We start from the raw sequence: 12,308 nt of genomic DNA on the forward strand, positions 1-12,308 counted from the left end.
AGACATTTTAACAATGTTTATTCTTCCAATCTATGAGCATGGAATGTTTTTCCATCTCTTTGTGTCTTCCTCAACTTCTTTCATAAGTGTTCTGTAGTTTCTAGAGTACAGATCCTTTACCTCTTTGGCTAGGTTTATTCCTAGTTATCTTATGATTTTTGTTGTTATTGTAAACAGAATTGATTCCCTAATTACTCTTTCTTCAGTCTCATTGTTAGTGTATAGAAATGCAACTGATTTCTGTGCATTGATTTTGTATCCCGCCACATTACTGAATTCCTGTATGAGTTCTAGCAATTTTGGGGTGGAGTCTTTTGGGTTTTCTGCATAAAGTATCATGTCATCTGTGAAGAGAGAGACTTTGACTTCTTCTTTGCCAATTCGAATGCCTTTTATTTCTTCTTGTTGTCTGATTGCTGAGGCTAAGACTTGTAGTACTATGTTGAACAATAGTGGTGAGAGTGGGCACCCCTGTCATTTTCCCGACCTTATGGGAAAAGCTCTCAGTTTCTCCCCATTGAGAATGATATTTGCTGTGGGCTTTCCAGAGATGGATTTTATGATGTTGATGTGTGTTCTCTCTAACCCTATACTTTGAAGAGTTTTAATCAAGAAAGGATGCTGCATTTTGTCAAATGCTTTTCTGCATTAATTGAGAGGATCATATGGTTCTTTTCTTTTATTAATGTGCTCTATCACATTTATTGATTTGTGAATGTTGAACCACCCTTGCATCCCAGGAATAAATCCTGCCTGATCGTGGTGAATAATTCTTTTAATGTATTATTGGATCCTGTTGGCTAGGATCTTGTTGAGAATTTTGGCATCCATTTCCTCAAGGATATTGGTCTGTAATTCTCCTTTTTGTTGGGATCTTTACCTGGTTTTGGGATAAAGGTAATGCTGCCTCATAGACCAACTTTGGAAGTTTTCCTTCTGTTTCTATTTTTTGAAACAGCTTCAGGAGAATAGATATCAATTCTTCTGTAAATGTTTGGTAGAATTCCCCTGGGAAGGTATTTGGGGGGGGGGTCTTGTTTTTTGGGAGGTTTTTGATAACTGCTTCAATTTCCTTCCTGATTATTGGTCTGTTCAGATGTTTGTTAGTTTTTAAGTTTCCAGGAATGCACCCATTTCTTCCAGATTGCCTAATTTGTTGGCATATACTTGCTAATAATACATTCTAACAATTGTCTGTATTTCCTTGGTATTGTTTGTGATCTCTCCCCTTTCATTCAGGATTTTATTAATTTGGGTCCTTTACCTTTCTTTTGGATAAGTTGGGCCAGAGATTTATCGATCTTATTAATTCTTTAAAAGAACCAGCTTCTAGTTTTGTTTATCTGTTCCACTGTTCTTCTGGTTTATATTTCATTGACTTCTGCTCTGATATTTGTTATTTGTCTTCTCCTGCTTGGTTTAGACTATATTTGCCATTCTTTCTCCAGGTCCTTTAGGTATATGGGTAGCTTGCATACTTGGGATTTTTCTAATTTTTTGAGAGTATTGCTATATACTTCCCTCTTAGGACCGCCTTTGCTGTATCCCGTAGGTTTTGAACTGATGTGTTTTCATCCTCTTTAGTTTGCATGAATTGTCTAAGTTCTTTAATTTCCTGGTTGCCCCATTCATTCTTTAGCAGGATGCTCTTTAACCTCCAAGTGCTTGAGTTTCTTCCAAATTTCTTCTTGTGTTTGAGTTCCAGTTTCAAAGCATTGTGGTCTGAAAGTATGCAGAGAATAATCTCAGTCTTTTGGTATCGGTTGAGACCTGATTTGTGACCCAGTATCTGATCTATTCTAGAGAAAGTTCCATGTGCATTTGAGAAGAATGAGTATTCTGTTGATTTAGGATGGAATGTTCTGTATATATCTGTGAAGTCCGTCTGGTCCAGTGTGTCATTAAAAGCCCTTGTTTCTTTGTTGATCTTCTGTGTAGATGATCTGTTCAGCTGTGAGAGGGGTGTTGAAGTCTCCTACTATTAATGTATGGTTATCAGTATGTTTCTTTACTTTGGTATTAATTGGTTTATACAATTGGCTGCTCCCATGTCTGGGGCATAGATATTTACCCCTTTGTTAGATCATCTTGTTGGATAGACCTTTTAAATATGATGCAGTGTCCATCTTAATTTCTTTCTTCTTCTTTTTTTTTTAAAGATTTATTTATTTATTTATTCGACAGAGAGAGACAGCCAGTGAGAGAGGGAACACAAGCAGGGGGAGTGGGAGAGGAAGAAGCAGGCTCATAGAGGAAGAGCCTGATGTGGGGCTCAATCCCATAACGCCGGGATCACGCCCTGAGCCGAAGGCAGACGCTTAACTGCTGTGCCACCCAGGCACCCCCCATCTTCATTTCTTATTATAGTCTTTGGTTTAAAATCTAATTTGTCTGATATGAGGATTGTTACTCCAGCTTTCTTTTGAGGTCCATTAGCATGATAAATTGTTCTTCATCCCCTCACTTTCAATATAGAAGTGTCTTTAGGTCTAAAATGAGTCTGTTGTAGATAGCATATGGATGGGTCTTGCTTTTTTATCCAATATGATACCCTGTGTCTTTTGGTTTAATCATTTAGCCCATTTACATTCAGAGTAACTATCGAAAGAGATTAATTTAGTGCCATTGTATTGCCTGTAAAGTCCTTGTTTCTGTAGATTGTCTCTGTTACTTTCTGGTCTATATTACTCTTGGGGTCTCTCTTCACTTACAGAATCTCCCTTAAGATTCCTTGCAGGTCTGGCTTGGTGGTCACATAATCTTTCAGTTTTTGCCTGTCCTGGAGGCTCTTTATCTCTCCTTCCATTCTGAATGACAGCCTTGCTGGATAAACTATTCATGGCTGCATGTTCTTCTCATTTAGTACCCTGAATATACCTTGCCAGCTCTCTCTTGCCTGCCGGGTTTCTGTGGATAGGTCTGATGTTATTCTGATGTTCCTCCCTCCATACATAAGGATCCTTCTCTACCTAGCTGCTCTCAGGACAGCTTCTTTGGCTGTAAGATTTGCAAGCTTCACTATTATATGTTGGGGTGTTGATCTATTTTTATTGATTTTGGGAGGAGTCCTCTTTGGCTCTTTGACCTGAATGTTTGTTTCCTTCCCCAGATTAGGGAAATTCTCAGCTATGATTTGCTCAAATATACCTTCTAGCCCTCTCTTTCTCTCCACCCCCTCTGGGATCCCAGTAATTCTGACATTGGTTTGTTTCAAGGCATCATGAAATTATTGAAGGCTTTCTTCATGGGCTATTAGTTGTAGTTCTCTCTTTTCCTCAACTTCCTTCCTTTCCATCAGTCTGTCCTCTAGATCACTTACTTTCTCTTTTGCCTCATTGACACTAGCTCGTAGAGCATCCAATTTAGAATGCATCTCATTCGTAGCATTTTTTAAAAGATTTATTTATTTATTTATTTATTTATTTATTTATTAGACAGAGAGAGACAGCCAGCGAGAGAGGGAACACAAGCAGGGGGAGTGGGAGAGGAAGAAGCAGGCTCCTAGTGGGGGAGCCTGATGTGGGGCTCGATCCCGGAATGCTGGGATCACGCCCTGAGCCAAAGGCAGATGCTTAATGACTGCACCACCCAGGCACCCCTCAATCGTAGCATTTTTAAGTTCAGCCTGATTAGATCTCATTTCCACCCTTAGAGATTCTGTATTATCATTTATGCTTTCTTCAAGCCTAGCTATTAACTTTATAATTGCTATCCTGAATGCTCTCTCTGACATCTTACGTATATCCATATCCATTAGCTCTGTGGCAGAGAACATTGCCTCTGGTTCTTTCCTTTGTTGTGAATTCTTCCTTTTAGTCATTCTGCCCAGGGAAGGATGGGTGAGCAAATGAACAGAGTCCAAAATATCATCCACAACCCAAGCAGAATGCACCCTAGAAAAAATCTGAATTGGTCAGAAGCCACCATAGAAAAGCAAACAGCCAAAGTGAAACAAAACAAAACAAAACAAAACAAAACAAAACAAAAAAAAGGTGGAGGAGGAGAGACTATAATCTCACTGGGTGGACAAAGTAGGGTGATCTACTTGTTCCTGATTGAATTTTGGTCTCTGTGTTAGAAGACACAACATCCCAAAATTACAAAGAAAGCAAGACATACATATAATTGAATAGAGTGAAAAAAGAACTGGAATGAAGCATATATCTATAAAATGTAGATGTGAAATAATAAAAGTTAAAAATGGACTTAAAAATGTAAGTTGGCAAAATAAGAATATAGTTGAAATGGGGAAAAGGTAAAAAAGAAAAAAAAAGAAGAAGAAATGGAAAATTTTAGACTGAAGGATAAACGAGTTTTGAGGAAGCACCTGGAGCTCAATATAATATTTTCCCCTGGTGCTGGAGTTTTACAGTGTGGTGGAATCCATAAGCTCATCTTTCACCTGTTTATCCAGTACACCTTCTGGGGGAGGGGCCTGCTGTACTGCTTTTCAGGTGTCTTTGCCTGGGTGGAGTTGCCCCACCCTTGTCAGGGGGATGGGCTCAAGGTGAGCTGGTCGTCTGTGTGGCTTTTGTTCCCTGGAAGATTTCCACCATTTTCTGAGGGTCAGAGCAAAAATGGCTGTGCCTGGATCTCTGGCCCAGAGCCACAAGATCATGGTCCCCTCTCTTCAATAAACCCTCCAGGTGAAAGCATCTCCACTTCTATGTGCACCAGTTTGCAGACTCCCATGGTTTGTGTCCACTGCAATCTTCCCCGGGGGAGTCCCAGTGACCATCACTGCACTTTGTGCCTTTGGGACTGTGAGCGGTTGTGGGCTCATATGTGCACCCTGTTCTGGAGCCTTTTTGCCCCTCCCAGAGGACGATAAACAGCCCGCAAGTTCCAGTGCTTTACAGGGTGGTCAGGCAGAGAGTGGTTGCCATACTAGCCCATCTCCTGGTTTATGGTGACCAGAGCTGAGAGTCCCTTCTGGGCTCACTGACCACAACCAGTTTCTTTGCTCCACTTCTTGGGCACTGTATTGGTTCAGGCATCCCTGTTCTTTCTGTATCTCCTGGGATCCTGAGACCACAATGACCCACGTAGAATTCTGCCCTTTTCATCCCCTGAGCCCCTTTCAGAAAGGGATATTTCTCACCAGAGAAGATTTCTAAGGGTTCTGATTTGTGCTCTGTTGTTATATCATTTAATGGTAGCCAGCTTATGGAGCCTCCCTCCTGCTTCTGTTTATCTTCCAGTATCTCCCACAGATTCATGCCTGTGCACATCCTACCTTGCAAAAAAATAGTCGCTTTTCTGCTTGTAGAGACCCAGACATATATTCTTACATCTCAGGCTGATTTTGTGGGTATTCAGTATGATTTGATAGATATCAAGCTAAATTCAAGTGACCAGATGAAACGAGGTCCCCTACTCTTCTGCCATCTTGCCTCCTTCTCTACTGTTATGTTTAGAGTCCCTTTTACCATGTGAGGTCACAGTCACTGAATTTGGGTGTTAGGATGTGCACACTTTGGGAGACCATTATTCTGCTTCCACATGTCTAATTTTATTTATTTATACCTTCTCTCACAGCTGTGCCCTGAGAGACATGCAGAAAGAGAAGAGGTCATCTATTTGGGCTACCAGGTTCTGAGAATCCAAACGAGAGACCACCTGACCTGTGTTGTTGGTATAAGAGCCCCACTATTAGTCATCTCCCTTCTATTCCTTTCCAGACCTTGTATTCTAAATGCCCTTATCTGATTTGTCTTTTCTTGTTTAGAGTCCATCAGGCTACAGATGGTCCTGTCTATGCAGCCACAAATGGAGACAGCCCCTACCGACTTCTACCGAGGACCTTTGGACAGGCCTCTGGGGATGAAACCCTGACTATCATTCTTCAACAAGGCCCTCGACCAGCAGGAAGCAGTTAGACCAGTCATTGCCCCCTTTCTCTACCGGCAGTTAGGGTCACTTCTTCAGAGGGGGGAAAGTTAGGAGTTAGTTGGACAGTTAGGTATTCAGGGTCAATATCATGGACAAGGGGCAGTTAAGATCTAGGCCCCCAGATGTTAGAAAAAACAAAAATACCATCAGCAAGTGGACATGAGCCTAATGGGAGACAGATATGTGACCAAAGCCCTGATTGGCACAACTCAGCACACCCTGCTTGCTTAAGAAAGTTCCACAAAAGAGCTTATAAAAGCCCCTAAACTTAGAAACTCTGGGTGCAACCCACTTGGGTTCCCTCCCTCTCTGGGAGCTTTGTACTCTTGCTCAATAAACTTTGCTTTGATGCCCACCACCCTTCGTCTGGTCTACCTCTTCATTCTTGGAAGCAGCATGACCAAGAACCCGGGCACTGAGGGGACACAAATCCTGTAACACCGTGATGGTGAACATTCAACATCATGAAGGGATCTGTAGATTTATCAGAGATTGTAGGTTTAAATGTGGACTAGACAGTCATTTGGCAGTGCCGTTATTTCACTCAACAAGCTTTCACTGAGGACCTAAGCTGGACTGTCTTCTAAGACTATGTAAAACCAATGTACTGGGTTTTTCCAGCTGTAGACACATAAATGACAGTGATGTGATGTATAATATGATATTCATTAGACATATTCATATCTGTGTGCGACCAAGAGAATCTAAATAAATGTATTTCTTGAGAAAAAATAATAAAGAAGAATAAAAAAGTGAAGGGTTAATATATTGACACCCTTGTTAAGGAACCTGGATAGAACGTCAGATGGCCTCTATCCAACTCCATATCTTTCTCTTCCCTTTGATGGTGACTTTGTTATAATTTGTGTTTTGATATCATTTTTACTTGTGACTATAATTTTCGACTAACTCTAGCCTTATCACCCAGATGTGAGTTCATAAACAACTATTTGTTTGACCTGTGTTTGAACTTATGTAGGAAGATCTAGTGCTTTGTAACTTGCATCATTTCTTCAGCACTTCTGTGCGAGAAATATTGTTTCAGTGTAAGGCGACAGCAGGGTGCGTGGCCTGGATGCAAAGTGTTAGTAGCAGCTCATTCCCTCTCTCTTCAGGACACCCAGAGTCCAGTGTCTTTGCCAGTTCTCCCTGTAACTCTCAGGATGGAATCTAACTGGTATGGGAATAACTGAGAAAATTCAAATGGAAGAAGGTCTGTAGCAGGAAGTAGGTGGTCTCTTCAGGCTAAATATGATAAATGAAGCTGGAACTTACCGATCTATGAGAAATGGCTACAACCACCCAACAACTTCCTTCCATTTTTCTGTGGTGGTGATTTTAACTATCCTGGTAAAGACAAAACCATTTGGAACTTAAATGCAAAGGCTAGCTGACTTTAAGTAAACCATGTATGTTTTATTAAAAAGATAACTTTGTAAAATTGTTTGAGCACATTGTTAAAACCTGTGGATATAACCTGAAGAGTGTTTTAGAGGATTTGAGATTTTTGTCACCACATTAGAAGTTTGGTAGAATTTGGTTGTCCTCTGTATTCATGCTAAAGATGAGAATGTGCCTAATTATGCCTCTGTGACTCCATAACAGTTAGTTATGATGAAATAAGCAAGAGGCCATTGTTCAACTGGGTGGTGAGTTAGATTGCCATCCCACCTCCTGGTTTCACTCTCAGGTCATGATCTCGTGGCAGGATCGAGCCTGCTAGGTCTGGTGCTCAGTGCAGGTCAGTTGAGATTCTCCTCACTCTCTGCCTGCCCTCCTGCTTGTGCTCTCTCTTCTTCTCTCTCAATAAAATAAATAATCTTTTAAGAAATAAGACTTATTCACAATGGCATTTTGTTAATTAAGGTGAACCGATTGCACTCTTCTGCTCTATGTAAAATTTGGTGCACTCTTGAGGACATCTAGTGAATCTGTATGCAGTCCTCTGTGGTCTGATCCCAACTCCCTGGCATCACAACCAAACAAGTGCTAGGGGACTTGTAGGAGTGTCATGTCTCACAATATGAAAAGATAAAAGAAGACGTGAGGATTCTGCCTCCTGTATTGATCCTCATCCTCCCTGAGGATGGCCATCTCTGGACAGCTCAGTGGCAGGGACTCATTCACAGTGCGGGGCATCTGTTCCCCAGAGATGTCAGCCAGGGAAATGGATTTGGTTTTCTGTGCCAGCCCAGCCACAGCTGAGTGTCACAGCACCCTCTCGTGGGCTCATAAGGGGCTCACTGTCACCAGGCAGGTCATTGTGGGAAACCACTGTGAGAGTTTGCAATTGCCTTCATCTCCAACCTCCTAGAGGCAAAGTGCAGGTCTCTGGTACCATGTGAAGTCATGTGAAGTCATCATGAGAAAGTGTCCTTTTGCTTAAGAAAAACATGGGTGGGGCTTCTGGGTGGCTCAGCCAGTTAAGCGTCTGCCTTCTGTTCAGGTCATGATCCCAGGGTTCTGGCATCGAGCCTGGCATTGTGCTCCCTGCTCAGCGGGAAAGGAGGTAGGGAAATAGCTTAGAACCCACAGAGAATGTGAATAAAGGGGAGTGAAATGGAACTTGGTCTGTGTGTTGCTTTAGGAATTGGAAGTGAGTTTCTTTTCAATTGTGATTGTTTTTGAAATGGAAAAGCTGTATTGGTTTATTTTAAACCTTTATTTTTTATTTTTTTTAATAATAATTTTTATTGTTATGTTAGTCACCATACAGTACATCCTCAGTTTTTTTTAAATGATTTTTTATTATATTATGTTAGTCACCATACAGTACATCCCCGGTTTCCGATGTAAGGCTCGATGATTCATTAGTTGCGTATAACACCCAGTGCACCATGCAATACGTGCCCTCCTTACTACCCATCACCGGTCTGTCCCATTCCCCCACCCCCCTCCCCTCTGAGGCCCTCAGTTTGTTTCTCATAGTCCATAATCTCTCATGTTTCATTCCCCCTTCTGATTACCCCCCCTTTCTTTATCCCTTTCTTCCCCTACCGATCATCCTAGTTTTTATGTTCCATAGATGAGAGAAATCATATGATAGTTGTCTTTCTCTGCCTGACTTATTTCACTTAGCATTATCTCCTCCAGTGCCGTCCATGTTGTAGCAAATGTTGAGAACTCGTTCTTTCTGATAGCTGAGTAATATTCCATTGTATATATGGACCACAACTTCTTAATCCAGTCATCTGTTGAAGGGCATCTCGGTTCCTTCCACGATTTAGCTATTGTGGACATTGCTGCTATGAACATTGGGGTGCATATGGCCCTTCTCTTCACTACGTTTGTATCTTTGGGGTAAACACCCATTAGTGCAATGGCTGGATCATAGGGTAACTCAATTTTTAACTTTTTAAGGGACCTCCACACTGTTTTCCAGAGTGGCTGTACCAACTTGCATTCCCACCAACAATGTAGGAGGGATCCCCTTTCTCCACATCCTCTCCAACAATTGTTGTTTCTTGCCTTGTCTATTTTTGCCATTCTAACTGGTGTAAGGTGGTATCTCAGTGTGGTTTTGATTTGAATTTCCCTGATGGCTAATGATTTTGAACATTTTTTCATGTGTCTGTTAGCCATTTGTATGTCTTCATTGGAAAAGTGTCTGTTCATATCTTCTGCCCATTTTTTGATTTGTTTATTTGTTTCTTGTGTATTGAGTTTGAGAAGTTCTTTGTAGATCTTGGATACCAGTCCTTTATCTGTAGTGTCATTTGCAAATATCTTCTCCCATTCTGTGGGCTGCCTCTTAGTTTTTCTGACTGTTTCCTTGGCTGTGCAGAAACTTTTAATCTTGATGAAGTCCCATAAATTCATTTTATCTTTTGTTTCTCTTGCCTTTGGGATGTATCATGAAAAAGGTTGCTTTGGCCGATGTTGTAGAGGTTGCTGCCTATGTTCTCCTCTAGAATTTTGATGGATTCCTGTCTCACATCGAGGTACATCCTCAGTTTTTGATGTAAAGTTCCATGATTCATTATTTGCGTATAACATCTAGTGCTCCATGCAATACGTGCCCTTCTTAATACCCATCACCGGCCCATCCCAATGCCCCACCCCCCTTCCCTCTGAAGCCCTCAGTTTATTTCCCAGAGTCCATAGTCTCTCATGGTTCATTCCCCCTTCTGTTTATGGTCCATTGTCTAAAGGGACTGACAGTGGAAGTTCACCAAATATAAGAACAAAATATAATTGTTCATTGTAGATGCCACCAAGTAGTTCCCAGACATTTCATTCTACTGTAGTAATTCATTATACCTGTGCAGGTGCACGTGGAAGACAATTTATGCATGTATAGTGGTAATAAAACACGCCCCTCAGTAGAATAATAGAGGATGCATATGCGTAAAATTATTCGACTACAACTTCCATGCTTTCCCTTTCATTCCTTATTATCTATGAAATTTGACAATTTTTGTTCTCTAGGCTTAAAACTCATTGTCAGTATTTAGAGTTTTACAATGCTGATTTTCTCCCTTATGAGTTACCAAAAACCTAAAATATGTATGAACTTTAAAAAACGCTATACTGAAAATTACAACAGGGAAGTTCCATTTTGTGAATATTGTGTCAATGCATCTCTATTTTGACATCAGTGTTCATTAGAAATGATGACATTTCATGTGAGTACAAATACCAATCTGGAAAAGAAAAGGTAGGAAGAATCCTGAATGTTTAAGTAATTGGTGAATTAGACAAATGATAGGTTGTGTGTGTGTGTGTGTGTGTGTGTGTAATTGATTTTCAGTGAATGGTTCAGCTTCTTGTAGGGCCTCTGAGAGAGCCCAGGTGAACCTTTCAATTAGTTGGTATCTGTTCTCAGAACATGGGAATCTCTTAGTCCAATAGTCAATCAGGTAAGCTTTGAGGTCTTGAAGAGTTTTAGTCCTTAGCAATGGTGTTGCAAACCCTTGTGAGCAAACCCTAGGGTATGCTCAGAGCCCTCATTAGCTGGTACCAATGTGTGACGATTTCAGACAGCATTTTCCAAAGAAGTACCTCTTGAGTCTCTGTCCATGTCAGCTCCCTACACTTCCTTACACTAGTTATGTTATCAGTGTGTTTCAGGATAATCCCCACATGTGATTTTTGCTATTTCTTACCAGTCCTATCTGTTTCTGATCTTCTTCCTTTATGGTAGGGGTTGGTAAGCAACCTATGTGGTATATGATGTGGCATGGTAGTTGTCTGCCTTCAGAGGATGAAATTATGCCTAGAAATTGTACTGTAGTTTGAGATCCTCAGCCCTAACCTAGGTCAATTGTCCATCCTCTGAGTGTCAGGAGTTCCATCACTTGACTTGGATGCTCATCTGTTCTTCAAGTTGTCCTCAGAAGTAAGGATGTCATCCATATAGGGAATACTGCTTTGTGTGTATGTTTTTGTTTTAGGAAAGGCCATTATGTTCCTGAAAATAATACTGTGGAGCACTCTTTCCTGTTCTTATCGGCCATCAGTTAATCTTTTGTGAAGTATTTATTTTTAAATAGACAGTCTTTTTATGGTTGATGAGTAGGAATTCTTTCTTGACAAGTCTTTGTCAGTGTGTGTATTGCAAATCTTTACTTCCCAGCCTGCGGCTCACCTTTTCACTTTCTTAATGGTCATGAGATAAGGAAAACTGTCACATTTTTACGAAGTCCCACTGAATTCTTTTAAATGGTCAGTGCCCCCTGTGTCCTACCCCAAGATTGACATGTTCTACATTTTCTTCCAGAAACTGTCTAATGTTAAGCTGCAATCCATCTCAAATTTCTAAATTCCATTTTTAACTCTAATAGGGTATTTATAGACTATTTTGGATTTTCTATGTATACAATCATATTATCTGCGAATAGTCACAATTTTCCTCTCAATTCTTATACTTTCTGTTTCTTTTTCCTTACAACACTGGGTAGATTCTCCAATGCAATGTTGAATTAGAGTAGCATTGTTTGAAGATTTTAATATACCTTTCTCAATATCTGATAGAAAAAGCAGACAAATCATTGGTCACAAATGTGACCTAATTGACATATATGGAACATTACCTAATAAGTGCAGAATACATTATTTTCAAGTGGTCATAGACTATTTACCCAAATAGACGATATGTTGGGCCATGAGTCAAGTCTACAAATTTTAAAAAACTGAAATTAACTAGATTCTATTCTTAGACCACAGGGGAATTGAGCCATAGTCATAATGAAAAGAAAACCAGGAAGTCCCTCCATGTTTAAAAATTAAATGTAACTTTGCTACATATCCTAAAGGTCAGAGAGGGACTCTCAATGGAAATTCTCAACCTTTTCTACATCACGGCTCACAGACAATGGCACTTTCTTTGTGAAGAGCATTATAATAACCTAGACAGGAGTTGAGCCTTAAGTCAGAGTTCTGCCTGCCCCAGCCACACCTGGCAGCCTTGGCCTGTG

At 40.6% G+C, this 12,308-nt stretch overlaps 1 long non-coding RNA gene across 1 annotated transcript; it reads left to right on the forward strand.

Moving 5' to 3' along the window:
• Positions 1 to 3,654: 3,654 nt before the first annotated feature.
• Positions 3,655 to 5,984, forward strand: LOC121105694. The gene is made up of 3 exons (XR_005838315.1): positions 3,655 to 4,036; positions 5,539 to 5,635; positions 5,731 to 5,984. It is a non-coding gene; the product is annotated as an uncharacterized LOC121105694 (long non-coding RNA).
• The last annotated feature ends 6,324 nt before the right edge of the window (positions 5,985 to 12,308 follow it).

This window comes from Ursus maritimus, unplaced genomic scaffold (genome assembly GCF_017311325.1).
Source record: "Ursus maritimus isolate PB19 unplaced genomic scaffold, ASM1731132v1 scaffold_29, whole genome shotgun sequence".
NCBI classification, from domain to species: Eukaryota; Metazoa; Chordata; class Mammalia; order Carnivora; family Ursidae; genus Ursus; species Ursus maritimus.